We start from the raw sequence: 25002 nt of genomic DNA on the forward strand, positions 1-25002 counted from the left end.
CCCGTTCGGTCTCTGTTGCAACCCTCTTACCCAGCACCTTCCGCTCCAGTCGAGCTCGATAGGGTGTGTGTGCCTGTGTCGTGGCTGGAGGTGGATGGCTTCCCAGGTGACCGCATCACCTCAGGGGACAGGCCACAGTAGGGAGTGGGGACGAAGTCTGAAAGTGTCTTTGCTTGCGTATGGGTTAGTGGGGCCTCTCGGACGCCACATCCATGGTCAGCCCGGGTGGGTACCCACTCCTGAGGTCCACGTCCCCAGGTCTCTTAATGATAAAGTCAGAGCATGAAGTGTGCTGAAAGGTGAGCAGTGGTCCAGGACCCAGAGTGGGTGGCACCACCATGTCAGGCCTAGACGGGGAGACAGGCACGCCTCCTGCTCTTATGTCCCAAGTGGGAAGTTATATCCAGTTACTTGCTTTCTCAAACGAAGAGGAGCTTTTGTATTCCTAAGACGGTAACATGGAGTGACTTCGAGGTACATTTCTGAATGTATGAAGAGGAAAAGTCGTGGTTTTAATTCTGGAGTCAGCCATCTTTTGTTGTTAGGGGTGGGCTGATGCTACCCTCCTTTTCTAGATTTAATGGTACACAGTGTGTTACATGCACAGCAGTCAGTACAAATCTCCCTTTATTACATGGATGTCAGCCATAATCTGAGTCATCCCTCTTCCTCTGCTGTGCCCCCTGCCTCCCCCCTCGCCCTGCCCATGACTCCAAAGTGGAGTCAGGTATTCTCTTTTTGAATGTAATTCAGTGGTGTTAAAGCCCACGTTGGCATCCTCACACGAAATAGACGAGCCACTTTATGACTGTTCCCAACGGGGAAGATTGTATTTTATCACTTATACTGAGGGATTTCTTCATTCAGTTTCCATCCAGGTGCCCTGATAGAGAATGGAAAGCAAAAACCTTAACCTTTAATGTGAAAATTACCCTTGGTTCTGGGCCTTGCTTTTCATGTTTCTTGATTAGTTGTTGACAGCCGGGGCTCATGGCCACCAGGCCCTCGTAACCAAACTGTGTAAGGGGCAAGCGCTGTTAAGAGCCCTCCAGTTTTGAAGAAGTAGTGACCTACACAGATCTTGAAACAGGACCAGGTCTAAAACTGAGTTTGGTGATTGCAAATTATAGGTCTCAACACAGACTTTGGCCTCCATCCCTGACCGTTGTTGAGCTCTGTAGTTTGTGTCAGTTGGTGATAAATGACTGATGCCAGGCCTGCAGGTAAGCTGGGAGGTTTCCTGAGAAGACAGACGGGGAATGGAAGCACGTGGTCATTGCAGGTGATTGACTCCAAGCCATGATGCAAATGAAAATTGCCTCTATATAGGTAACCATGAAAATATTTTTATTTAATAGGCCCTAGACCCAGTTTCTTAAAGGACAATGTGAAATAGGAGGTAGATTTGACAGATTCATAAATACATGCTCAAGGGATGGAAAATAAATGGGGATTTAAAAATATATTTTGTGGAGAGTACTCAGTGTTCTGAGGAGTTCAATCACCTTTATCTTAAGGCTTAAAGACAACAGTGGAATTTTCCTTTGCTGATACGTACTTTTGAAACTCACCTCCATCTTTCAGCCATTTGGTTGTGCTACAGTGTACTGTTTTATTTTGTGAACAATCAAGTTACAAATCTGGTGTAACTGATGACTGTTCAGAAAAGGCAGTATCATCTCAGCATTCCTGTGCAATTTTGTTCTATATCTCTGAGTATTAGTGTTTCTTTAAATGTATAAAGAAATTTAGTTTGTCAATATGTGATGTCTCAGGTTATGCCAAATATTAATATTTTAAGGATTGTCTGTAATTGTGAGAAAACATTTCTTCATTCTCTCAGGTATGTTTGCTCTTCTGCTTCAAGGTGCCCCTAATCTGAATTCTAATGTCATGTGCTTAGCTAATTATTCATAATATACTGAAGACTATCGGGATGGGGATTTTAAACTGATTTTAAAATTCAGTTTGCAAATCTTTTAAAAAATTGTCCGCATTTAAGATGTACAACATGATGTTTTGATAAACACAGTGAAATGATTGCTACCATCAAGCAAATCTTTGAACACAAGTGAATCCAGTAAAAATTTTTCAAGACTTCTCTTTTTTAATAGTAAAAAATAAAATTTTATTTCTCTGTATCGATAGAGGAAGTGAGTAATTGTCCTCTTGGCTCTGAATAAGGAACGACAAAAAGACCTAAGGAAACATTTTTTAAGTATCTACTGTGTGCTGGGAACCCAACTTAATTTCTGGAGGCAAACAATTTAACTTTTAAATGTTTATGAATGAAGGAGTTCAACTGTGAATTTCAAAACTCTTTATTTTGAGAAAAAGTTTTACAATCTAATTTCTGCCACCTTTTTGTGTTTAAGTGATACTTTGAGAGGAACAGCGTTTACATTTACGATAAATTTATATCTATATTTATATGTTTGTTGGCATAGTCATAAAATATCTCTGGAAGGACATGCAGTAGATGAGTAACATTGGTTTCCTTGGGGGAGAGGAACTACTGTGAAATAGGAGTGGGAGGGAGAGGTCACCATATAACCTTTTGTACTTTTTGATCTTGTAATAGCATTGTTTTATTTTTTTTATTTATTTTTATTTTTTTGAGACGGAGTCTCACTCTGTCACCCAGGCTGGAGTGCAGTAGTGCAATCTCGGCTCACTGCAACCTCCGCCTCCCGGATTCAAGCAGTTCTCCATCTCAGCCTCCCGAGTAGCTGGGATTACAGGTGCCTGCCACCATGCCCAGCTAAGTTTTGTATTTTTAGTAGAGATGGGGTTTCACCATCTTGGCCAGGCTGGTCTTGAACTCCTGACCTTGTGATCCTCCCGCCTCAGCCTCCCAAAGTGCTGGGATTACAGGTGTGAGCCACCACGCCCGGCTGTAATAGCAGTTTAACATGCTCCTCAAATCACTCAATTTGACGCCTACTTCTCCCTATTTAAATCACATTATGTTATCAATTTTCTTCGTGACCCTTCAATTGTTAATTGTGCCCGTGGAGCTTTTCTGAGCCCTGTGTCTGGGATGGAGATAAAATGGGGAAAGGGGAGGATCTCTCTCGCTCTCTCTCTCTCTCTCTGCCTCCCTCTCTGCCTCCTTCCCTCCCTCCCCTCCCTCTCCCCCCTCCCTCTTTTTCCTTCCCTTTATTCCATTATCCTCAGAGAGTAGTTGATGTTACATTAGCAGTGATGTGCACAAATAGATCCCATAATAAGTGCTTGCTTGGGTGCAGAGGACCTAAGGAAAATAAAAGACACACTGTGAATGCTTAACGTTTAAACAGAAAGGAACTCCCCCACCCACCAAGGGACACTTGTAAGCATTCCTCCCTGACGGGCCAGGGCAGCTACAAGGGAAGGTAGCTACAGACCTAACTCCCCAGGGAGGTTGAAAGCAGCCCCCAGACCCCACCACTGGAGCTGCAGGGCAGCAGGGCACTTGCCTGCCACCAGTCTAACCTGTTTTGTCAGGCCAGGGAGCTCCCAGCTGCCTGTCTCTGTTATGTGATTAAGTGCCATCCTAAAGTTATCGGGCCCTACATGTCTGTGCAGCAGAAACAGAAAGTGTTTAGGGCAGGGAAAGGTGGTATAAACAGACCGTGCCAGTTCATTGTGGTTCTCTCTCAGATGTACGGTAGTTCCACTTCCCCCATAATGTTTTTGTGACAACTGATATGGATCCAAAATAATCTGACTCTGCCATGCTAACCCACCACCTGCTTCTCGCTTCCTCCTCCTCCTCCTCCTCCTCCTCCACCACCACCCCTATCACCTTTCCAAAAAGATGTTGGCCAGCCCCTCTAGGTTCTATGGGTTGTGGGCTCACTGTTGCTGTGGTGGAGCTGGATTGCTAAGCACAGCCTGAGAGTGGGCTCATAGGCAAAGTCTGAACGGGAAAAATGATGACTCTGCGGTAACATGAAATTAACATTTGAACCTGTAAGCAAACATTTTGAAACCATTTCCTTCCTGGTTAATCAGGACTTCCCCCTTTTAAGAGCCCCTCACTTTGGCCCCAGTTGGGAAAAGCTTCTGCATAGTCTCACTTTGGTACCAGACAACCCTGGGTTCAAATGCTGGCCCTGTTACTTATAAAACTGTATAGCATTGGATAAACTCTCTGAGCCTTAGCTTCCTCTTTTGGAAAATTGGAGATTATGTTACCTCATAGAATTGCTGTGTTATTGAGATATTCTAAAGGGTTAAGTGCAGTGTCTGACACTTAAGCACTTGGTAAATATTAGTTCCCATTCTCATTTTAGGCTTTGTGATTCTTTGGCAGGCTTTACTACTTGAAGTTTGTTTAGTAGTGACTTGCTGTAATTTTAAAATGCATTAGGACACAGTTAGTGGAAGTGAGGAAAACTGTATATTTTGGGGTGGGCTATTGGTTAATACCTAGAGAAAATTTACAACACATCTACCCGTTTTTATTTTATTTATTATTATTGTTGTTGTTGTTGTTATTATTATTATTATTGTTTGAGACGGAGTCTCACTCTGTCGCCCAGGCTGGAGTGCAGTGGTGCGATCTTGGCTCACTGCAAGCCCCGCCTCCTGGGTTCACGCCATTCTCCTGCCTCAGCCTCCTGAGTAGCTGAGACTACAGGCACCCACCACCACGCCCAGCTAATTTCTTTTTGTATTTTTAGTAGAGATGGGGTTTTACCATGTTAGCCAGGATGGTCTCAATCTCCTGACTTTGTGATCTGCCCGCCTCAGCCTCCCGAAGTGTTGGGATTACAGGCATGAGCCACTGTACCTGGCCCACACCTACCCTTTCATTCAGCATTTTCAATTCTTGGACTTTCAGAAATCTATCAAATACTTGTGCTAGCATGTTACAATATATAGACAGCAGTATTTGTTGCAGTGGAAATAAGTTGTAGTACTCATCAGATGGGACTGGTTAAACTATAGCACATTCCCATAAAGGAATACTATGCAGCTGATAAAAAGAGGTGTTTTAAGATGTCCTTTTAAGGCTACTGTCCACACATAGTGTTGTGGAAAAAAGCAAGGCACAGAACATCATGTACAGTATTATCCTATTTGATATTTCAATAACTATATACTGTATATACATAAACATGATATATATAATTTATATATGATATATGTGCTTTTCTGGAAGGATATGCAAGCTTTATCTTTTGTGAGCGGGATGTGTTGTTGGGAGAGAGAGAGGGGAGATGGTACTTTTCCTTTATATTCTTCTAAATGACCTGAACTTTCTTTAACACTGTCACATTACTTTTGCAATTTAAACGTTGTTTAAAAATAAAGCAAATAACTTATGTAGCAAAAAAATGCTTTATAAATACAAGATTGCACTATGTGGTTACATAGCATTTTCCTTGGATTGTCAAAATGTTCCTTGTAAAGCAGTCTCTGGATATAAATAATACTTTTACTTATTTGAAAGTTATAAATGGAAGTAAAATGTATCTTAAAAAATAGAAAAATGACATTTACTAAAAGCATTTCTTAGAATATTAAAAAGTTAACCTTTGTGGAATGCTGTAATTAGAAAAATCACAATTTTTCAACTTCTAATGATAGTTTATTTAGACAAGGGTTTTCAATGAATCCCAGAATCCTAGGTGAAAGGTTATTGGGGAACATGGTACTTGCACAGTACTATCACTCCACAGGTTACTTGCCTGTTGCAAAGAAAAGAAGGTACCTTTCCAGTGAAGAGGTCTGGCAGTCACCATCTTATAAGCAAGTCATCAAATGTATCCTTACTCATTGTGGGACTATCTAGTATCATGGTATACAGGAAGTATACAACTTTACCTATGTAGTATCCTTCCTGTATATGTTTAATCTGAATCAAATCAAGGACTTAGACACATCTTCCAGTTTCCAGGAAATACAGACGATAGAGAAACAAGTTGTAAAACACCCTGAGAAAACAATCAGATAAATCCAATATATGGGACGATCTGTAAGACAGTTGCCCTAGACTCTTCAAAAAGTCAACGTCAAAGGAAATAAAAAGGCAGCGTGACTGTTCTAGATTAAGGGAGATCAAAGAGGCTAAATATAGTATGAGAAACTTGATTGGCTCCTAGTTCATGAAAATGAATTATAAAAGATGTTTTGGGGATAGGTAGGGATATTTGAATGTAGACTGGGTATTAGATGATTTTAAAGAATTACTATGATTTTTTGTAGGTGTGATAATTCAGGTTATGCAGGAGAATGTACTCATTCTTTGGAGATGCAAGCTGAAGTTTTCGGGGTGAAGTATATGAATCCTAATAGATGCAGCTTTCAAAAAGTTCAGTCAAAAAATATACATAGCACCTATATAGAGAAAACAAATATTGCAACATACTAGTTAACTGTTAAATCTAGGTGCCTAGTGAAAGGGTATGCTTTATACTCTTCTTTCAACTTTTCTGTATGTTTTGACATTGTCATTAAGATGAAAGAATGGAAAAGAAGTTAATCCCCCTCTTAGCTTGCAATCTATAAACTTCCCTGCCTGGAAGATTGTATAGGTGAGGCTGTATACATCCTGTCTGCTACTCTCATTAAACTCTTTCTAGCACTGAGTAACATTGTTTGACATTAGTTTACCTCAGGTGATGTTAGGCTTACGTGACTTGAGAATCAGTAACTTCTTCTTTTTTTTGAGACAGGGTCTCACTGTGTCATGCAGGCTGGAGTGCAGAGGTGTAATCTCAGCTCACTGTAGCCTGGACCTCCTGGGCTCAAGTGATCCTCCCACCTCAGCCTCCTGAGTAGCTGGGACTATAGGTGCTCACCACCATGCCTGGCTAATTCTTTTGGTATTTTTTGTAGACACAGGGTTTTGCCATGTTGCCCAGGCTGATTTCGAACTCCTGCGCTCAAGCCATCCACCTGCCTCGGCTTCCTAAAATGCTGAGATTATGGGCATGAGCTGCTGCACCTGGCCAGTAACTTCTTTTTCATTTTACTTTTTGTTTGATTCTTAAGTTCATGTACTCTTTTAATTGCCTCTGTTTAACATACAAGATAATATGTGTTAGGATAATTTTCTCTTTCAGTTAAAGCATGCTACCTGGCTTTTAATCAATATGGGTATTTATATTACAGTAATACTAGATGTTAAAACAAAACAAACCCAAATTTCAGTGACTTAACATAGGAGAAATTTGTTTTTCACTCATGTAATGGACCAGTGCAAGGGACTGGCAGGTGGCTCTCTCTACGTTGTGATTCAGGGACCAGATGCCTTCCATCTTGTGGCTTTCCCATCCCATATGGCCTTGGAATCCTCCTCCTCCAGTTGATGAATGAAGCAAGGAAATGAAGATCATATGGGGAAGACTTATGTGCTAAGCCTGGAAATGTTCCGCATCACTTTGCCCACTTCTGTTGGACAGAATATGGTTACAAGGCCACGTCGAACTGGAAGGGAGCCAGGGAAATGTAGTCTAGTTGGAAGAAGAGGAACAGGTTTGGAAAGCAGCTAGCCAATCTCTGTTGCAGTATTTGATGAATACTTTGTTATACATAATCCAGAAAAGAGAAGTAATAGGATTTGCATGTGATTTGTGTGTACCACAGTTTACATACAAATGTAAAGGACACTGAAGGACATCTTGGTTGCTTCCAAGTTTGGACAATTATGAATGAGAATATTTAAGTTTCCACCCTTCAAAAACATTCACTATGTTGTTTCTAATAAAATAATAGTAGAAAAAAATAGTAACTGTTTATTGAGCACCTGTTAGAATAGTCTGTCACTGTGTTAAGTACTTTGTATACTTTAAGCCATTTAACCTTCACATCAAATGTTTGAAGCTCAGGCTGGGTGTGGTGGCTCATGCCTGTAATTCTAGCACTTTGGGAGGCCGAGGCAGGAGGATTGCTTGAGCCCAGGAATTCAAGACCAGCCTGGGCAACATGGCAAAACCCTGTCTCTATTAAAAATATAAAAATTAGCTGGGCGTGGTGGCATTTCCCTGTAGTCTCAGCTACTTGGGAGGCTGATGGAGGATTGCTTGGGCCTGGGAGGTCAAGGCTGCAGTGAGCTGTGATTGCATCACTGCACTCCAGTTTGGGCAACAGAGTGAGACCCTGTCTCCAAAAATAAAAATATTTGAAGATCCTAATATTGGTCCCATTTTCCCAGGTGAAGAAATTGAAACCTAGGTCAAGTACCTCCTTTGTTTAGGGTCACATGTTTGAAATTGGGAAATTGGGATCTATTAAAGGATGAACTCAGTATAGCTGAGGATGTATTTGGCCAGGATAGAGCAGAACCTGAATCCCGCCCCATTACCACTTCCCAGGAGGTCTCTGAGGGAAATCTATGCCCAGAGTAGCAAACAAAGCAAAGTTGACCCTTCTTTTTCTTCTTTTTTCTTTTTGAGACGGTCTTGCTCTGTCCCCCAGGCTGGAGTGTAGTGGCACAGTCTCTGCTCACTGCAACCTCCGCCTCCCTGGTTCAAGCGATTCTCCTACCTCAGCGTCCCGAGTAGCTGGGATTACAGGCATGCACCACCACGCCCAGCTAATTTTTGTATTTTTAGTAGAGACGGGGTTTCACGATGTTGGCCAGACTGGTCTCAAACTCCTGACCTCAAGTGATCTGTCCACCTCGGCCTCCCAAAGTGCTGGGATTAGGGTGTGACTACTGTGCCTGGCCCAAAGTTGACCTTTTTATGTTAGCTAGGACTTTCGCCCTCAAGCTCCAGGGTAGAACAGTGAGGAATGAGGCATGAGGAATGAGTAGGAGCAAAATGCCTGCTCCTTTCAGCCCAAAGGTCACACTCCAGGTGTTATTCCATTGATATGACAGAAGGCTACCAGTGTTTTAGGGGAAAAAATGTTAAGAGCTGTTCAGAGTGCCTTCGTATGTGAGAGTAGTTGCTTGAAAGCATTCTCATCTCTAGACCTCACTATCATAGAGGTGGGGAGGTGGATAGGGCTGGGTCTGTTTAGCTCTCATGTCTCTCTACTCTATGCTAGTTGTGATGGGCATATCAGAATCTTCTGGTGAGCTTTTCCAAACTACATTAGAATGTAAGCCCTGGGCAGACAGAGATATCTATCTTTTGTTTGTGCTGTCTCCCCAGACCCTAGAACGGTGCCTGACACCTAGTAGATGCTCCAGAAGTGTTTGTTTAATGCATTCTACTTTGTCTATCAAAAAATAAGATGCTGTAACACTACCTAGCATTAGAGGTCCTTCCTTCAAGTTCTTCCCTCCCCTCCTCCTTCAAGTTCTTATGCCTCAGCTTCACACTGACGGTGAAGTTTCTGAGAAGGAAACCTTTGTGTGTGAAAACATTTGCCTGAATTGCAGCAGACTGTTTAAGGAAGGAGGATTAAGGAATAAATGAGTATACAAATAATGTGTGTTTGCAGAGAAGTATGTGTTTGGCTGATAAGTCACATGGTAGTTTTTTGTTTATTTTTTCTTTTGGTAAAATATATATAACATAAAATTTGCCAGTTTAACCATTTTTAACTGTATAATTTAATAACATTTATGATATTCACAAAGTTTTATGGCCATCTCCACTATTTCCAAAGATTTTTTATTGCCCCAAACAGAAACTCTTCCAGTTAAGTAGTAACTCCCCATCCCCCACTCCTTCTAGCCCCTAATAGCCTCTAATCTACCTTCTGACTTTGTGAATTTTACCTATTCTAGATCATTCGATCATTCATACAAGTGGCTTCATATAATATTTGTCCTTTGTGTCTGGCTTATTTCGTTTAGCATAATGTTTTCAAGGTTCATCCATGTTGTATAGCGCATATATGAACTTCATTCCGTTCTATGGCTGAATAATACTGCAGTGTGTGTGTACACACACACACACACACTCCACATTTATCTATTCAACAATTGGTGGACACTCGGGTTATTTGCACCTTTTGACTATTGTGAATAATGCTGCTATGAACACTCACATAGAGGTATGTGTTAGAGTCCCTATTTTCCTTTCCTTTCCTTTCCCTTTCCCTTTCCCTTTCCCTTTCCCTTTCCCTTTCTCTTTCCCTTTCCCTCCCCTCCCCTCCCCTCCCCTCCCCTCCCCTCCCCTCCCCTCCCCTCCCCTTCCCTTTGAGTTTTGCTCTTGTTGCCCAGGCCAGAGTGCAATGGCACAATCTCGGCTCACCGCAACCTCTGCCTCCCAGGTTCAGGCAATTATCCTGCCTCATCCTCCCAAGTAGCTCAGATTACAGGCATGTGCCACCATGCCCAGCTAATTTTGTATTTTTAGTAGAGATGGGGTTTCATCATGTTGGTCAGGCTGGTCTCGAGCTCCTGACCTCAGATGATTCACCCACCTCGGCCTCCCAAAGTGCTGGGATTACAGGCATGAGCCACTGTACCCGGCCATTTGTTTTCATTCCTTTTGACTGTATACCTAGGAGTGGAATTGCTAGGTCATATGGTAATTCTATGTTTGACTTTTTGATGAACCACCAAACTGTTTTCCACAGCAGCTGTACCATTTTGTATTCCCACCACAAGGCACAAAGATTCTAATTTGTCCACATCCTCTCCAACACTTATTATTTTCCTTTTTTAAAAAAAGATAGCCACCCTAGTAGGTGTGAAGTGGTATCTCGTGTGGCTTCGATTTGTATTTCCCTAATGACTTATTTGTATTTCCCTTTCATGTACTTTTTGGCTATCTGTATGTTTTATTTGGAGAAATGTCTATTCAAATTCTTTGCCCATTTTTTAATCAGATTTTTTGTCATTGGGTTGTAGGAATTCTTTATATATTCTGAATATTAATCTCTGCCTCCTTCCATTATATTGTCATTGTCAAAGACCAGATATTTATGTATTGTGTACTCATTAACATATGTTTATAATTTTTTTTGCATTTGCTTTTTTAATCATGTAGGAAAAATGAGTTTGAAACCCAAATTTTTATGTTTACCTTTTTTTAAAAAAAAAATTATTTATTTTATAAACGAATTATTTCATGTTACTTTATTTTAACACAATTTAAACATTGATGCATAATAGATGTACATAGTTTTGAGGTATGTTATAATTTAATAAATTCATATAATTTGTAAAGATCAAATCAGTATATTTGAGATACCTATCACCTTAAATATTTGTCTTTTCTATATGCTAGAAACATTTGAATTATTCCCTTCTAGCTATTTCAAAATGTACAAAGATTATCGTAAACTGTAGTCACCCTGCTGATCTACCAAACGCTAGGTTTTGTTTCTTCCATCAAACTATATGTCTCATTAATCACTTTCTCTTCATCCCTCCTCCCTACCCTTCCTGGCCTCTGGTAACAAATAGTCTACTCTCTATCTTCATAAAATCCACTTTTCTAGCCCCCACATATGAGTGAGAGCATGTGATATTTATCTTTCTGTGCCTGGCTTATTTCACTTAACGTAATGACCTCCAGTTCCATCCATCCTACTGTGAGAAAGAGGTTTTCATTCTTTTTTATGGCTGAATAATATTCCATTGCGTATATATACCATATTTTCTTTATCCACTCATCCACTGATGGGCACTTAGGTTGATTCCATATTTTGGCTATTGTAAGCAATGCTGCAACAAACACAGGAGTGCACATGTTTCTTTATTATATTGATTTATTTTGTTTTGGGTATATACCCAATAAGTGGAATTGCTAGATTATGTAATAGTTCTAGTTTTAGTTTTTGAGGAACCTCCAAACTGTTCTCCATAGTGATTGTACCAATATACATTCCCACCAACAGTGTGTGAGGGTTCCCCTTTCTCCACATCCTTGTCGTCATCTGTTGTTGCCTGTCTTCTTGATAAAAGCCATTTTAACTGGGTGAGATGATATAAAATTATAGTTTTGGTTTGCATTCCTCTGATGATTAGTGATGTTGTGCATTTTTTCATATACTGGTTGGCCATTTATATGTCTTCTTTTGAGAAATGTTTATTTAAATCTTTTGCTCTTTTTTAATAGGGTTTTTTTTTTTTGCTGTTAAGTTGTTTGAGCTCCTTATATATTCTGGTTATTAATCTCTTGTTGGATGGATAGTTTGCAATAATTTTCTCCCGTTCTATGCATTGCTTTTTCGTTTGTTTGTTTTGAGATGCTGTCTTGCTCTGTTGCCCAGGCTGGAGTCCAGTGGCGCCATCTCTGCTTACCGTGACCTCTGCCTCCTGGGTTCAAGCAATTCTCCTGCCTCAGCCTCCCGAGTAGCTGGGATTACAGGCACCCACCACCATGCCCAGCTAATTTTTTTTTTTTGTATTTTCAGTAGAGATGGCGTTTTGCCATGTTGACCAGGCTGGTTTCAAACTCCTGACCTCAAGAGATCTGCCCACCTTGGCCTCCCAAAGTGCTGGGATTACAGGCGTGAGCTACCATGCCTGACCGGTTTTTTATTTTTTTCTTGATTGTTTCCTTTGCTGTTGGGTCCCTGTAGTAAATTTTTCATTTAAGTTACTTTCCTTTTTGGCTTCAGAATTCTAATGCTTCTTTTTTATAAATTCTGTCTCTTTGTTGATATTCTTATTTTGTTCATACATTGTTTTCCTGGCTTCCTTTATTTATTTGTCCTTGATTTCCTTTAGGTTTTTTTTTTTTTTTTTTTTTTTTTTTTTTTTTTTTTTTTAAGGTCTCTGTCACCCAGGCTGGAGTGCGGTGGTATAATCACAGCTCACTGTAACCTTGAACTCCTGGGCTCAAGTGATCCTTCTGCCTCAGTTTCCCAAGTAGATAGGACTACAGGCACGTACCACCATGTTTGGCTAATTAAATTTTTTTTTTTTTTATAGAGACAAGTGCTTACTGTGTTGCCTAGGCTGGTCTTGAACTCCTGGCCTTAAGCAATCCTCCTGCCTCAGCCTACCAAAGTGTTGGGATTACAGGCATGAGCCACTGCCTTTCATTCTTTAAGCATATTCAAGACAGCTGATTTAAAGTTTTCATCTCATATATCCAGTGTCTCAGCCTCCTCAGGGATAGTTTCTTTCAATTGTTTTTTTCCTTTGAATGGCCCGTACTTTTCCTCCCAGGTAGCTGCAGAGTGTTTTTTGTTTGTTTTTTGGCCTACCTTACAACATTTTTCAAGCAATGCTTGCTGCTTGTCTGCTACAAGTGGGCTCCAAGTTAGGCAAAATGGAGATGAGAACCTCAAGTCATTCCTTTGGGTAGTCTTCAGACAGGTTAGAACAAACACAAGAAATTGCAAACAAGGCCTGCTCTGCTCCCTCTGGAACCAGGGACCAGGGGATATGGGCTGCTGTGTTCAAGACCACTGCTGAGCTGGTGAGGGGGTGGGACAAGGGCAAGCAAAATGCCACACAGCCTTCCTACCATTTTAAAATTGCCTTGTTCTTCAGTCATCGTTCACTTGGTTGCTCTAAACCTTTGAATCTTTTCTAGAATTCTGACAGAATTGGCTCTGACAGCTTCTGCTTGTTTTTCAGTGTTTCTGTGGAGGGATGGGAGTTTGGAGCTGTCTACTCTGCTATTTTGCTAATGCTCTTTACCACATGGTATTTTCAAAAAATTAAGATTCTGTATATCTTCAGAGACACTACAACCTTTGGGGAAGAACAGTGTTAAGGCTATGTTTTGTTGAACTTGTTTAACATGTTACTGAGATAGTAAATGTCCCAGAGGTAGTCTTTCAAATTGTATTGTAGGCTCCTATCACATATTTTCATTGAGAAGCTAGAGATGGAGAAACATCTAACTAGTGTGTAACTTTAGGTTCATAGTCAACACATTTTCTCCTTTTACTTCTCCATATCTATCCCTAAAACTTCTTTTAGGTAAAGACACAGTTACTTCAAATTGTCTTGGGTTATTAAGAGGATTGATTCTCAGATTACTTTTGTTGAGTGTAGAATGAACGAGGTGTAGCAGACTCCGGTTACCTCCCAATATCCATTATTCCTTTCATTGTTCCAATAGAACCCTGTTCTAATTAGCTCAGCATATTGCTGTGCAACAAGAAAACTACATTTCCTGGCCTCTCTTGCAGCTGGATGTGGTTATGTGATCAAGTTCTGGCCAAAGGTAGGAGGAGAAGTATGTGGGATTTATGGAAAGTATTCTTAAAGAGGCATGCCCCTCTTCTACCATGCCTTCTGTCTGCTTCCTGGAATGTGGATGTAATGGCTAGAGCTCCAGCAGCTGTATTTGGTCAAGAGGTAACCTTGGGAATGGAGAACACTTCTGGCAATACAATAAAATAGAAGCTGGAGTCTCTGACAGCATAGAGCTGCCATGCCAGGCTTGGACATAAATACTTATGTATTTCTTGTAAGTAAGAGAGGAATGGGTTTTTGTTATTTGCTGCTGAACCTGAATGTAGCTTTTACATCAGGCCCTGAGTTCCACTTGGAACTTGGGTGTGACATACAGGGCTGTTTTGAGAACTCGATGCAGATGTTCATACCTATGATGGATGTGGCACTGCTTGGGATTCTAGGGGAGGCCAAAGAGTAGACAGTACAGGGCCAGAGAAAGGATTTGAGGAAAAGATTCAGATTTAAAGTGCCACTTATATTTGGGAACTTTTGGGCATCTAACAAGTACCCACACCATAAAGACTCACAGGATCCAGAGACAGTTGTATTAGAGCCATGACTTATTACAGTGAAAACATACACAGCAAGATCAGCAGGAGAAAAAGACATAATGGGTGGAGCCTGAAAGAGTCTAAATGTGAGCTTCCTAAGTTATCCCTTAGGAGGTTGAGGGTAGGGCTGCATAGAACAAACTTTTTCCTCCAGCAATTAAATGTAGCAGCACATATGCAGTGTTTCTGTTTAGGGAAGCTTGCTTAAGACACAGGCTTTTTTGTATTGAGGGCTGATCAGGCGTTCTTATTGAAATTTCTGAGTTCCAGAAGGAAAGCAGGTGTTCACCATAAATCACATTTGCAAAAGCAATTTAGCCTGGCTGGTACAGCAGAATTCAGTGTTCCAGGCATATAAAACAACCTTATCAATTAGTAGCATAGGGAATATCTCACAGGCCAAGTTCCCAGGACCTATTGGAAAATGAGGTCATGCACGCAGGCCCTCCTAGAGATAGCAACATCAGGCCTGCTATATTAACTTTTTCCTGCAGAGTAATATGTGGTGTTAACTGGCTGATAGCTTTTGTGTCCTTAAGGTTTCCTCAGTTTCATCCACACTCTTATTTTTTAATCATTACTTTTTTAAACTCATTAATTTTTTTTTGAGATGGGGTCTCACTCTGTCACCTAGGCTGGAGTGCAGTGGCATGATCACAGCTCACTGCAGCTTCAAACTCCTGGGTTCAAGTGATCTTCCTGCCTCAGCCTCCTGAGTAGTTGGGACTACAGGTGCATGCCACCATGCCAGGCTAATTTTTAAACACTTTTTGTAGAGATAGGATCTCACTATGTTGCCCAGGCTGGTCTTGAATGCCTGGGCTCAAGTGATCCTCCCACTTTGACCTCCCAATGTGTTGGGATTATAGGCATGAGCCACAACACCTGGTCAGATTTATTAATTTTTAACATTATCACAAGTAAAATTGACTTTTTACCTTTGATATACAGTTTTATGAATTTTAACATATAGATAAATAGATAGATATGTGTAACCACCACCACAACCAAGATGAAGACTTGTTCCAGTGCTCTAAAAGCTCCCTTGTACTACCACATCACTTGGGCAACCACTGATCTAGTCTCTATCACTATAATTTTGTCTTTTCAAATATGTCATATAAATGGAATTGCACAGTATGTAACATTTTGGAACTAGCCTTTTCATTCTTCATAATGCCTTTGAGATCACCCCTGTTGTTGCATGTATCTATAATTAGGTCATTTTTTTTTTTTCTCTGCGGAATTCCATTTTATGAATGTATCACAGTTTATTTGCCAGATGAAGAACACTAGGCTTGTTTCGAGTTTTTGATAATTATGAATAGGGCTGCTATAAACATTACTGTACAGGTTTTTGTATGAATGTACGTTTTTATTTTTCTATGGTAAATACCTAGGAATGGGATTGCTGGGTCAGAAGTTAGGCATATGTTTAACTTTATAAGAAACCTGCCAAACTGTTTTCTAGAGCAACTGTACATTCCATCTAGCAACATGTAAGAGTTTAGTGCTCCACATTCTCTTTAGAACTCGGTATTGTTAGCATTTTTAATTTTAGCCACTCTAATAGATTAATAGTTGTATCTCATTGTGATTTTAATTTATATTTCCCTAATGTTGAATATATTTTCATGTGCTTATTTGTCATTTACATATTCTTTTTGGCGAAATGACTGAGTCTTTTTCCCATCTTTAAATTGTACTGTTGTTTTTCTTACTTTGGAGTTTCGAGTGTTCTTTATATAGTCTGATGGAAGTACTTTGTTAGATGTGTAATTTGCAAATATTCTCTCCTAGCTTTTGGGTTTTTTTTTTCTTTTTAGTATCTTAACCATATCTTTTGGGGAGCAAAACTTTTAAATTTTGATGCAGTCCAATTTATCAACTTTTATTAATCATGCTTTTGGTGTCATGTCTAAAACTATATAATCCCAGGTAGAGATTTTCTCCTAAATGTTTTATGGTTTTGCGTTTTATATTTAGATCTATGATTTGAGTTAATGTTTGTAGAAGGTATGAGGTTTAGGTTGAGTTTTTTTTTTTTTTATGTATGGATGTTCAATTGTTCCAATATGTTTGATGTTCTTTTGTTCCAAAAGATTGTTGTTGACAATCTTTTCTTCACTGAATTACTGTCACAACATTGTCAAAAATCAATTGTCCATATTTGTGTGGATCTGTTTCTGGACTTTCTATTTTATTCTCCTGATCTGTGTATCTAGCTCTTTGCCAATACCACACCATCTTTCTTACTGTAGTTTTATAGAGGGTCTTAAAATTGGGTAGTATGAATCCTCCAACCTTACTCTTTCTCAAAATTATTTTAGCTGTTCTAATTCCTTTGCCTTTCCATATACATTTTAGAGTCAGGTTGTCTCTACCTGCAGAATGTCTTGCTGGTACTTTGATTGGAATTGTGTTGAATCTGTTAGTCAATTTGAGGAAAATGGACATTATTACTGTATTGGATTTTCTGATCCATAAAATTGCATTTCTCTGCTTAGGACTTCTTTATCTCAAAAATGTTTTATAGTTTCAATGTACAGGTCTTACACATATTTAATGGACTTATCCTTAAGTATTTCACATTTTTGATGGTATTACATTGGATATTATTTTCATAATTTCAATTTCCAGTTCATTGCTAAATATAGAAATACAATTAATTTTTATGTATGAGTTTTGTATCCTGTAGCCTCACTAAACTTACTTGTTCATTTTAGTAGCTTTTATTTTGCATATTTCATACATAGACAATCATATCATCTGTGAATAAAGACAATTTTATTTCCTTCTTTGCAATCCAGATGACTTTGATTCCCTTTTTCTTGCCTAATTGCATTGGTTAGAACCTCTAGTACAGTGTTGAATTAGAAGTGGTAGGGCCATAGAGGACATCCCTATCCTGTTACTGATTTTTGGGGAAAGCAAAATTTTTCACTGTTAAAGTTAGCTGTAGGTTTTGTTTATTTGTTTGTGGCTATTGTAAGTGGGGTTGCCTTCTTGATTTCTTTTTCCGCTAGTTCATTATAATGTATACATATACATGTACAATGTATATATTACAATATATGATTGGTATATAGAAATGCTACTGCTTTTTAATGCTGATTTTGTATCCTGCAAATAAACTGAATTTGTTTATATCTAAGAGTTTTTTGGTGGAGTCTTTAGGTTTTTCTAAATATAAGATTATGTCATTTGCCAAGAGGGATAATTTGACCTTTTTTCCAATTTGGATGCCTTTTATTTATTTCTCTTTCCTGATTACTCTGGCCAGGAATTCCAGTACAATGTTGAGTAGGAATGGCGAAAGTGGACATCCTTGTCTTGTTCCAGTTCTTAGAGGAAAGCCTTTCAGCTTTTCCCCATTCAGTAAGATGTTAGTTGTGGGTTTGTCATATATGGCCTTTAGGGAAGCTTTAATTTTATAAATGTGTTTTGATCTTTGTTGTTATTGTAATCCCCATATACATACACTGTGTCCTTTGGTATTTATTTTTCTTAAACTGTGGACTTTGTGTGTGTGTGTGTGTTTATACAGTTAAGTATATTTAAATGTGTTTAAATACACATTTAAAACAAGCCTACTATGGACTATCTTTTTCTAGTCTAGGACTCTGTTGACTGCTATACATTTTTGCTGCTGAGAGAACTAGGGGGAAAGAAAAGATTGCATTCATTAATAAAGTAGGCTATGAATGAGCCAGAGTGATTCTCCCTAGTGGTATGAATAAGACAATTGTCTATTTTCAATGGCAGTGTTATGCTGAGTGTTTATGATGGCACTGAAGAGAGACACAGACAAGGCGGTAATACTGTAGTGATTTTTATCCATTGTGGGAAAATCTGGTAAGGAGTGGAGGTCTGTTATGGCAGATGAAGTCCTTCCAGCACAGTCAGAGAAAAAGAGGCAGGTAGTTCAGTAGGAAACAACTGTTTACCAAGGCATTGGAAGAGCTGAGAAGTCAAATAGAGTGTGTTGAAGCAAGCTAAAGATGAGCAACAGCAAAAAGCTACTGTCATCCCTAGGGCTGACACAGGGAGAAGGTAGTATTACCAGAGCCCGGGAATGATGTCGCCGAGCAAGAACTGAAACTATTGTGAGGGCTGTTGGGACCTGGTCGGAGGGCTGTCTGGTGGGAGCTTCAGCCATGGAGAACACATAGCCACCACGAGAGAGAGAGAGAGAGAGAGAGAGAGAGAGAGAGAGAGAGAGAGAGAAAGAGAAAGTCACTCCTCGCCTCTCCCCTGTGACATGTGCAGAAAGGGCATAAAATGGATCCAAGGGCCAACACTAGCATGAAGATCCTTCTTCAGATTGAATGCCTATTCTGGTGTGTAGTATATTCAATACCTACATACAATCTGGAAGGGAGGAGAAAAGCTGTATGGTCAGGGTCAAGAAGAACTAATATGTCTGTCACCAAACTCAGGGGGAAGGGAAATCAGGTATTGAGGCACAAGCTGGAACTGCTGTGGTAATATATGCCTGTAGGATGGGATGAGGTAATTATGACAAATTTCCCATTTAAAATATTAAGCATATGCACTAAAAAACCTCACATCAGCTATTTTGTAAGCTTGTCTCATTGTTGTTTTATTGAATTATTATATATTATTTAGGGAGAGGAAGTGGCAGTAGATATGGAGACAGAAGGAAGAACACTTTTTATAGTGTAAGTAACATTGTAATTTAATATACACATTAATCTTTATAGGCAAAATGGTAGGTATTTCTGTGACAATGCCTTTTTTCAGAGAGCCACATTACCAGTGATACCCTGGTATCTCCAGGCCTCTTTTTGATGAGTTTAGCCAGAGAAACTGTGCCCGAGGTGTGTACTAATCTCTCTGAATCAATGCTATTTGGTGTGTGTGTTTTTTTTTTTTTTTTTTTTTTTTTTTGAGACAGAGTCTTGCTCTGTCGCCCAGGCTGCAGTGAAGTGGCGTGATCTCGGCTCATTGCAACCTTTGCCTCCTGGGCTCAAGCGATTCTTCTGTCTCAGCCTCCCGAGTAGCTGGGACTACAGGCACGTGCCACCACACCTGGCTGATTTTTGTGTTTTTAGTAGAGATGAGGTTTTGCCATGTTGGCCAGGCTGGTCTCGAACTCTTGACCTCAGGTGATCCACCCGCCTTGGCGTCCCGAAGTACTGGGATTTCAGGCATGAGCCACCATGCCAGGCAATGCTATTTGGTTTTATAGTAATGTTTCTTCAATTTCTATAATTCAGGCAGTTCTTGAAAAATTCCTAATTAGAGTTGGGTTTCTGTAAAAGAGGACATTTCCACAGGAGTCCTGTAATTAAGCCCTTGCTGGTATGGAGGGCCTGGCCTGGCCAGTGACACAAGGTCAAGGGATGATGTAAGTTTGAGCGGTTTTTTCTGCTTCAAAAGGCCAAATGGACATCAAGCATTTATGTGTTACAAGAACATATACGTTAACGAAAACAAGTTGTGTCTTTGAATTATAACAACTCAGGTGAGACTATTAGTTATTTCAAATTGATCACAATTCTTGATTGGATATTAATACTATAGATTTCTAAACTCTTCTTTCTTTTATCTTTTTTTTTTTTTTTTTTTTTTTTGAGACAGGGTCTCACTCTGTTTCCCAGGCTGGAGTGCAGTGGTGTGATCTCTGCTTACTGCAGCCTCCACCTCCTGGGCTCAAGTGACCCTACCACCGCAGCCTCCCAAGTAGCTGGGACTATAGGTACATGCCACCGCACTCGCTAGTTTTTTTTTTTTTTTTTTTTTTTTTTTTAATTTAGTAGAGATGAGGTCTCACCATATTGCCCAGGCTGGTCTTGAGTTCCTGGGCTCAAGTGATCTTCCTACCTCAGTCTCACAGGCATGAGCCACTGCACCCAGCCCCAAACTTTCTATGTATGACTGATTAACAAAAATATTCAGTGAATTATTACCTAATGCATTGTAATTTGCTTGATGCAATCTTTCAGTATTTCAAATATCCAATCCTTGTGGGTAAAGGCTGAAAAAACTTGAAAAACTAATAAACAGACTTCTGGTTTCAGCCTAGATATGTGGCATGCAGAGCTGTCATCCTTACAACAAGAAAAAGCTGGACAAATGGAAAATTAATGACTTTTTCTGAACCTAGGAAGAAATGGAGATTTTAGGGCAAATGATTAACCCAAAATCATGAGAGAGACAGGTACCACTGCAGAAAGAAACAGGACCTGAACATTTGCTTACCCGGGACAGATACTGTTGAATGGCATATAAACCAGTAAGAAGATTAAACCAGAAATTTGTAATGAATTACTCAAAGTTGGGGACCACAGATGTAGGGGTTTCTCGCCCTCTTACAGACTTTTCCTCCAGGATTCCTGCCAGGTACTCACAGGGAAGATCAGGGAGAATCCTGAGAAAGTTTTTCCTGTGTCTTGACTGGGGTAGAAGAACAAAAGCCACTGCCAAAATCTGCCTAGATATCTCTCCATCTCCCTAAGGAACAAAAGTCTTAATCTGCAGGAAGAAGGTAACAGAAAGTGAGAGTACTGGTGGAAACCCACTGTAATTGGGGAAGGAGAAGAGGAAAAAGAAAGAAACTCTACTTTCTTGGGAAAGAAAATGAATGCCTGGTAGGCCTGGCATTGTGTTTGGAGGAGGATCAGGAATGCTTGTGAAAGCCACAACCCCAAGACCCAGGTTCACAGTATCTGCATAATATTGCAAATTAATCAGAATATCAGAGAATACCCCCATTTCCCACCTCTCTACTACAAAGCTAACAAGCATCAAATAAAAAATAACAATGGAATAAGGCCTGGGGAACTGCAAAAGAGAGATTCTCTCTGGGTTGCAGTACAGAAACTTAAAAGTCAAATATGGAGACCCAAAACCAAGTGAGGGGAAGACATTGAGAAAAACCTAGTGGCAAATTACCCTAATGCCGTAAAAATAAGCTATCAGTACAGGAATTTGAAGACTCTTGAGGCCCTGAGCATAACCATAGAAACGATAATCTTCAAACCTAGCCCACCTCCTGATTATATTAATACAAACCTCAATGCTAAAGGCCTATCAGAAAAAAGGTATACTCATCTTCAAGTATAAAAAATATTTACCTCAGTACCATTTTGATACAAAATGTCTGACCATCCGAAATACATTACGAGACCAAAAAGGCAAGAAAAGGCAAGAGACAAAGCAATCACCAGAACCAGGCTCATGTACGACACAGATGTTGGAACTATTAGAGAATTTTTTTTACAATTATGATTAATATTTTTGAAGCTCTAATGGAAAAAGTAGATAACATGCAAGATCAGATAAGTAATTTTAGGACGGAGATGGAAAATAAAAGAAAAAAATCAAATTCAAATGCTAGAAACAAAAAATACAGTAACAAATGAAGAATACCTTTAGTGGACTGCAAAAGTCAATGAACTTAAAGATATCGGAAGGCAAAAAGTGAAATAATCAGAACAGAATATCCAAGAGAAGAGTACCAATGTCAAATGGTATAACATTCACATAATTGGAATCTTGTGAGGAAGAGAGAGAATGAGAATGGGACAGAAATATTAGAAGAAATAATTGCTGAGAGTTTTCCAAAATTAGTGACAGATGCCAAACCACAGATCCAAGAACTTTAGAGAACACCAAGCAAGATAAATACCAAAACAACAAACAGATACCCAGGCATATCACATTTGAACTGTTTAAAACTAAAGACAAGGTGTCTGGGTGCGGGAAGGGGGCTGGGGAAGGAGTAGGGGAGGAAGCGCTATATACGGAGGAAAAGGATACGAAATACAGCAGACTTTTCAGTAAAAGACCATGCAATCAAGAAGACAGTGGGGTGGCTTCTTTCAAGTGTTGACAGAAGAAATTGTCAACCCAAAATTCCAGTGAAAATGTCCTTCACAAATGAAGAAGAAAAAAAGACTTTTTGAGACAAACAAAAACTGAGGGAATTTATTGCCAGCAGACCCACTCTACAAGAAATGTTAAAGGAAATTCTTCAGGCAGAAAAAAGATGATATAATTTGGAAAATTGGATCTACAAAAAGAATCAAAGAATGTCAGAAATGAAATAAGTGAAGATAAAATATTTTAAATATTTAATTTTTCTAAAAATAAGTGATTTTTTAAAAATAAAATTTACAACAATGTGTGTTTATAGCATATGCAAAAGTGAAATGTATGACAACAATGGCACAAAGATGGGAAGGAGGAATTGGTAAAATACTGTTATAAGGTCCTATGCTCCTTGTGAAGTGGCTATATTATTTGAACTCAGATTATTTAAAAACGTATTGTAAACCCTAGGATAACTATTTAAAAAGTTAAAAAAGAGGTATAAATGATGTTAATAGAGGTGATAAATTGAATAATAAAAAAATCTCAATAAAACCCAGAGAAAGCAGAAAAAAGAGGAAAAAAGGAACAAATTGAACAAATAGAAAACAACTAACAAGATAGTAGATTTTGACCCTCCATATAAATAGTTGCTTTAAATGTGAAAATGCGAATCATCTAAAAGACAGAGATCATCAGATTGGATTTAAAAAAGCAGATACAACTTATAAGCTGTCTACAAAAAAAAAGCCCACTTTAAATATAAAGACATAGATACATTATGCTAAATGAAAGAAGTCTTGCACAGAAGATCAGCCACTGTGTGGTTCCATTTATATGAAATGTTTAGAAAGGGCAAATATGTAGAAACAAAGTAGATTAATGGTTGCTGAGGGCTGGAGGTGGAAAACTGGTATTTACTGTTAATGGATACCAGGGATCTTATTGGAGTGATTGTGTTGTTGGTTGCATAACTTGGTAAATTTACTAAAAATCATTGAATTGTACACTTAAATTGGGTGAATTTTGTTGGTTATGAATAAAATTCATAAAAAATAAAAATCAATAAAATTGATTTTTAAAAAAACAGTTAAGTGTGGTGATGCAAAAAAAAAAAAAAAAAATGACTGTGGCCAGTTTGGCCATTTCTTGTAGAAGAGGCTCAGCCACCTGAAGACTTCCAGATCCTTAATAACTCATCAGGTCCCTGCCAGCACAGGGAACATCGTAGACCTGTCAGCAATTAAAGGAACAAAAGTAACGAAGATTTACACTAAAAATTGAGTGTGAAATAATGACATTCCCAGATAAACAAAGACTGAAATGTTAACATCTGTTCATTTTTGCTTCAGTGATTTGGTATTCTATTTTTAGATATGTCTACTTTAATAATTTTTATATCTTCCTGATGACATTATGATGAAGGGTCTTTCTGTCTATAATATTTATTGTCTAAAGTCTATTTCATCTGATACAAACATAGTTACTCTAGTGCTTTTATGATTGGTGTTACCTGGCATATGTTTTCCAGTCCTTTTACTTTCAACCGGGGTGTGTGTGTGTGTGTGTGTGTGTGTGTGTATGTGTGTGTGTGTGTATGTGTGTGTGTTTTAATCTATAGCAGTGGTTCCAAGCAATTTAGCCCCCTTGTGACATTTGGCAATAGCTGCAAATATTTTTGGTTGTCACGCCTGCATGGCAGCTACTGACATCTAATGAATAAAGGCCAGGGCTACTACTAAATATCCTATGATGCACAGGAGAGGCCTTACAACAAAGAATTATCCAGCCTGAAATTTCAGTGGTGCTAAGGTTGAGAAGCCCTGATCTAAAATGTGCCTCTTTTAGATAGCATACAGTGGAATCTTGGGTTTTTCCCCAGTGTGACAATTGCTGCCTTTTGATTGTAGTGTTTAGTCCAGTCCCATTTAATGTAAGTATTCGTATGATTGGATTTATATCTGCAGTTTTGCTATTATTTTCTATATATTTCATGTAAGTTTTGATTCTTTGTTTCTTTTTCACTGCCTCCATGTGTGTGGGAGGGATAGTACTCGTTTACCATTTTAATTCTTTTGTGTTTTTTCCACTATATTTTTGTGTTAGTTTCATAGTGGTTGCTCTAGGGATTACAATAGTCATCCTAACTTAATCTCAATCTACTTGAGTGTGATGCTAATTTAATTTCAGTAAAATATTGAAACTTTCTTTGATTCTAGCTCCATTACCACATCCCTCCATCATGCTAGTATCATAAAATATGTATCATCTATATATGCTACAACACTAACCATACAGCATTGTAATTATTGTTTAATTCAGTTTTATGTCTTCTTAAGAGTTTAGAGAAGAGAAAAAAATATATATGTATATAGTTTTTTATAGTTACTCATATTTTTTACATTTTCCAGTGCTCTTAATTTCTTTGTGTGGCTTTGAGTCATTGTCTAGTATCATTTCCTTTTACCTAAAAGACTTCCTTTAGTATTTCTTGTAAGGCAAATCTGCTAGCAACAAATTCCTTGCTATGGATAGCAGCAAATAGTCTTTTTTAGGTTTGTAACATGTGTATATAGC

At 39.0% G+C, this 25002-nt stretch overlaps 2 protein-coding genes across 2 annotated transcripts in view; one reads left to right on the forward strand and one right to left on the reverse strand.

The window, feature by feature from the left end:
* LOC105463681 (carbohydrate sulfotransferase 7) overlaps positions 1-25002 on the reverse strand; it is a 191454-nt gene that overhangs the window by 15404 nt on the left and 151048 nt on the right. The gene's annotated exons all lie outside the window — the stretch shown is intronic.
* LOC105463697 (solute carrier family 9 member A7) overlaps positions 1-25002 on the forward strand; it is a 150461-nt gene that overhangs the window by 722 nt on the left and 124737 nt on the right. The window lies entirely within an intron of this gene.

This window comes from Macaca nemestrina, chromosome X (assembly GCF_043159975.1).
Source record: "Macaca nemestrina isolate mMacNem1 chromosome X, mMacNem.hap1, whole genome shotgun sequence".
Taxonomy (NCBI): domain Eukaryota; kingdom Metazoa; phylum Chordata; class Mammalia; order Primates; family Cercopithecidae; genus Macaca; species Macaca nemestrina.